General features: G+C 59.3%; 1 non-coding gene across 1 annotated transcript; it reads left to right on the top strand.

Moving 5' to 3' along the window:
• Positions 1 to 3,775: 3,775 nt before the first annotated feature.
• LOC138459967 (5.8S ribosomal RNA) lies at positions 3,776 to 3,926 on the top strand. The gene has a single exon (XR_011262746.1). It is a non-coding gene; the product is annotated as a 5.8S ribosomal RNA (ribosomal RNA).
• Positions 3,927 to 4,852: the final 926 nt, after the last annotated feature.

The raw sequence follows: 4,852 nt of genomic DNA, 5'->3' as shown, positions 1-4,852 counted from the left end.
ATTGGTGTGGATCTGGGCGGAGGGATGGTGCACATGGGTGTGTTTCTGGAGGGAGAGATGGGGCACAGTGGGTCTGGAGGGTGGCATGGTTCATTTAGGTGTGGGTTGGGAAGTGGGAGGGGCATCTTTGTGTGGCTCTGGAGGGAGGTGGTGGGGGCACATTGGTGTGGATCTGGGCGGAGAGATGGTGCACATGGGTGTGTTTCTGGAGGGAGAGATGGGGCACAGTGGGTCTGGAGGGTGGCATGGGTCATCTAGGTGTGAGTTGGGAAGTTGGAAGGGGCATCTTGGTGTGGCTCTGGAGAGAGGTAGTGGGGACACATTGGTGTGGCTCTGGAGGGAGGTGGTGGGGGCACATTAGTGTGGATCTGGGCGGAGGGATGGTGCACATGGGTGTGTTTCGGGAGGGAGGGATGGGGCACATTGGGTCTGGAGGGTGGCACGGGTCATCTAGGTGTGGGTTGGGAAGTTGGAATGGGCATCTTGGTGTGGCTCTGGAGGGAGGTGGTGGGGCAAATTGGTGTGGATCTGGGCGGAGGGATGGTGGACATGGGTGTGTTTCTGGAGGGAGAGATGGGGAACAGTGGGACTGGGCCTAGAGGGTAGCATGGGTCATCTAGGTGTGGGTTGGGGAGTTGGATGGGGCATCTTGGTGTGGCTCTGGAGGGAGGTGGTGGGGGCACATTGGATGGCTCTGGAGGGAGGTGGTGGGGGCACATTGGTGTGGATCTGGAGGGAGGTGGTGGGGCACATTGGTGTGGATCTGGGCGGAGGAATGGTGTGCATGGGTGTGTTTCTGGAGGGAGAGATGGGGCACAGTGGGTCTGGAGCGTGGCATGGTTCATTTAGGTGTGGGTTGGGAAGTGGGACGAGGCATCTTTGTGTGGCTCTGGAGGGAGGAGTTGGGGGGACATTGGTGTGGATCTGGGTGGAGAGATGGTGCACATGGGTGCGTTTCTGGAGGGAAAGATGGGGCACAGTGGGTCTGGAGGGTGGCATGGGTCATCTAGGTGTGGGTTGGGAAGTGGGACAGGGATCTTGGTGTGGCTCTGGAGGGGGGTGGTGGGGGCCCATTGGTGTGGCTCTGGAAGGAGGTGGTGGGGGCACATGGGTGTGTTTCTGGAGTGAGAGATGGGTCACAGTGGGTCTGGAGGGTGGCATGGGTCATCTAGGTGTGGGTTGGGAAGTGGGACAGGGCATCTTGGTGTGGCTCTGGAGGGAGGTGGTGGGGGCAAATTGGTGTGGATCTGGGCAGAGGGATGGTGCACATGGGTGTGTTTCTAGAGGGAGAGATGGGGCACAGTGGGTCTGGAGGGTGGCATGGGTCATCTAGGTGTGGGTTGGGAAATTGGACGGGGCATCTTGGTGTGGCTCTGGAGGGAGGTGGTGGGTGCGCATTGGTGTGGGTTTAATGGGGGGGACAGGGACATTGGTCTGGGGAGGGATGGCTGCATATTGGTGTGGGTTTGGAAGGAGGGGACGGGGCACATTGGTGTGACTCTGAAGGGAGGTGGATGGGGCACATGGGCGTGTTTCTGGAGGGAGAGATGGGGCACAGTGGGTCTGGAGGGTAGCATAGGTAATCTAGGTGTGGGTTGGGAAGTTGGACGGGCATCTTGGTGTGGCTCTGGAGGGAGATGGTGGGGGTACATTGGTGTGGATTTGGGGTGGAGGGATGGTGCACATGGGTGTGTTTCTGGAGGGAGAGATGGGGCACAGTAGTTCTGGAGGGTGGCATGGGGCATCTAGGTGTGGGTTGGGAAGTTGGACTGGGCATCTTGGTGTGGCTCTGTAGGGAGGTGTTGGGGGGACATTGGTGTGGGTTTGATGGGAGGGATGGGGACATTGGTCTGGGGAGGGATGACCGCATATTGGTGTGGGTCTGGAAGGAGGGGATGGGGCACATTGGTGTGGGTCTGGCGGATGGGGGCATACTAGGATGGGTGGTTTTAGAGGGGGTTGGCTGGGGCTATCTGCATGTGATTCAGGATCGGCACATGGGCATCTGAAGCAAGGGGCATTTTGCTATGTGGAGGGAGGATGGTGCATTATGGTATTGGTCTAGAGGGAGGGATGGGGCATCTTGGTGTGGTTCTGAGAGGGAGGGATGGGACATATTGGTGTGGGTCTGAGAAGAAGGGATGGTGCACATGGGTGTGGGTCTGGAGGGAGGGATGGGGACATTGCTGTGGGTATGAAGGCAGCATAGGACACATTGATGTGCATCTGGAGGGAGGGATGGGGCACATTGGTCGGAGGACGGATAGGGGCATCTTTCTGTGTGGAGGGAGCATGGGCCATCATGGTATGGGTCTTGAGGAAGGAATTGGGCATCTTGGAGTCTGGATCGGAGGGGGCTTTGTTGATCTGGAATCGAGGGACAGGGCATATGATGGGGGCATGTCAGGGAATGCAGGAGCATGTGGGTCAGGGCTGGAGCACTCTGGTGGGAAGGAAGGGGGCATCTGGGTGTGAATGGAGGGATGGGGTATGTTTGTCTGGAGAGAAGGATGTTGGTTTATTGGAGTGGTGGGAGTATGTGTGTCGAAGGGATGGGGTAATTGGGTGTGGGTATAGAGAGAGAGAGCGGATGGCGCCATCCAAGTTGAGTCTGGAGGTAGAGGTGAAGCATGTGGGTCTTGCTCTGAGAGGTGGAGCATCTTGGTGTAGGTATGGAGGGACGGATATTAGTGTCTTTGTGTGGGTTCGGATGGAGAGATGGTGGCATGCAGGTCAGGAGGGAGGTGGTATTTGAATCTGGAACGTGTGTTTGGAAGGAGAAATGGGGCATTTGAGTGTGAATGGTATCTGCTTGTGGGTGGGGCATGAAGGATCATAAAAAGCGGAGCAGCGGGAGGGAGAGCCGTGGGCCCGACCTCGATTGCATCCCAGACGCAGAGCGGACCGGTGCGCGTGGTCAACGAGGCGCCAGGGAGCAGGCATTCCCTTCCACCGGAGAGGGGTCAGCGACCCAGCAGATGGCTGGGGATGCCTGGCAGGGTTGGGTTAACCTGCCGGGGATGTCCCCAACCACGCACCGAAAAGGGGAGCCCTGCACAGCCCCCTCTCCTCACTGAGCCCGCCTCTGCGCTGGCCGGGGGCACGCACTCCTCTCTCTGACCTGCCAGCGGGTGGGCATTGGTGGGCACACCCTGGTCAGCAGGGTATCCCCAAGTGGGGGCAGCCAGGAGCTGAGGGAAACCTGACTGCTCTCAAGGGGCGCTTCCCCAGGCAGACAGGGGCCCGGCACGCCACGCATGAGCCCTGAGCCATGGTGCAGCTGGCTTAGTTGACGGTGGGCGCCAAGGTTCCAGCTGCCCACATCTGTGGGTGAGTGATGGCCAGGCCCGCTGGCACAGTGGGGGACCTTCCCTCTTGCCCAGGTACCTGGAGCTGGGCCCTATGCAGCCGGGCTGGGGTTTGAAGACTCCAGCGGTCCCACCCGACCCCCTGTCTGTGCTGTCTCTGGCCCGCCTCACTGTCCGTCTCCCAGCCCCTCCCCCCCAAAAGGGAAGCGGAAGGGGTCGGGGAAGGATGAGTGGATCGGACTGGGTGGGCAGGTGGCGGAACGGCCTACCTCCATCCCCCTGGGAAGCGCTGTGCTGCTGCAGGTGGTGGTCAGGCTTCCCAGGCTTTTTTTTTTTAAACCACAATGGTTTTTCGGTCAAGCTATACAGGGCGCTGGGCTGTCCTGCCAGAGGCGGCGCTACCTCCCCTGACCTTTACTGCACCGGCAGGGTCAGGCCGACGACTGGAACAAAAAAAATGTGCCTGTGACTCTTGGCAGTGGATCACTCGACTCGTTCATCGATGAAGAAAGCCGCTAGCTGCAAGAATTAGTGTGAATTGCAGGACACATTGATCAACACGTTGAACGCACGATGTGGCCCTGGGTTTTTCCCGGGGCTACGCCTGTCTGAGAGTCGCTTGTACATCAATCTCCCTGGGGTTCCCTGCCAGGGGCGTGGCTGGGGCTGTCGCAGGGACCCCATTCCATTCATCCCCCTAAGGTCAGACCCCTATCAGCACCGTCGCTGGATCCACGATCTGATGCGCAGGCTCATTGCCGACGCGTCCTGGCCTCCCCAGTTTCCCCGCCTCATGCTGGTGTCGGGAGGGCCGGGTGGCCGATGTGCCTCGGATGTGATGGTGGCGGCAGCAGCAGGCTTTAAAAAAGCCTGGCGCACCTTCACCCTACCCCGGGGCAGCTGGCCGTGCTGTGTGTGGCTGTCTTTGGTGTCCCACGGCTGCCGGCGCAGGATAACCATGGAGCGCGGACCTCGTGACCATGTGGGCTTCGGTCGCAGATTGGGACAGAGCACACTCGCCTGCGCCAGAGGCACAGGGCTGGGGCATCCCCCCGTACGGGCCCGAGGCCAGCTGCCCTGAGCTTTGTGCTCCCTGACCACGGCCTCAGATCAGACGTGGTGACCTGCTGAATTTAAGCATATTACTAAGCAGAGGAAAAGAAACTAAGCAGGATTCACTCAGTAACGGCCAGTGAAAAAGGAAGAGCCCAGCACTGAATCCCCATTCAGCGGCAGGCGTGGGAAATGTGGCGTACAAAAGACCGACTCCCCAGCATCGCCCAGGAGGCTCAAGTCCTTCTGATCGAGTCTCACCACGCGGATGGTGTTAGGCCGATAGCGTCCTCTTGCACACCGGGGTCAGGTTGCTTGGGAATGCAGCCCAAAGCGTGTGGTAAACTCTGTCTAAGGCTAAATGCGGGCACGAGACTGGTGGCCAACAAGTACCGTAAGGGAAAGTTGAAAAGAAGTTTGAAGAGAGTTCAAGAGGGTGTGAAACGGTTGAGCGGTAAACTAGTGAATCCTGTGGGCGGACTGCACAGACC

This window comes from Ambystoma mexicanum, chromosome 4p (genome assembly GCF_040938575.1).
Source record: "Ambystoma mexicanum isolate Mex_15411 chromosome 4p, UKY_AmexF1_1, whole genome shotgun sequence".
NCBI classification, from domain to species: Eukaryota; Metazoa; Chordata; class Amphibia; order Caudata; family Ambystomatidae; genus Ambystoma; species Ambystoma mexicanum.
This window is presented reverse-complemented; position numbering and strand designations above follow the sequence as displayed.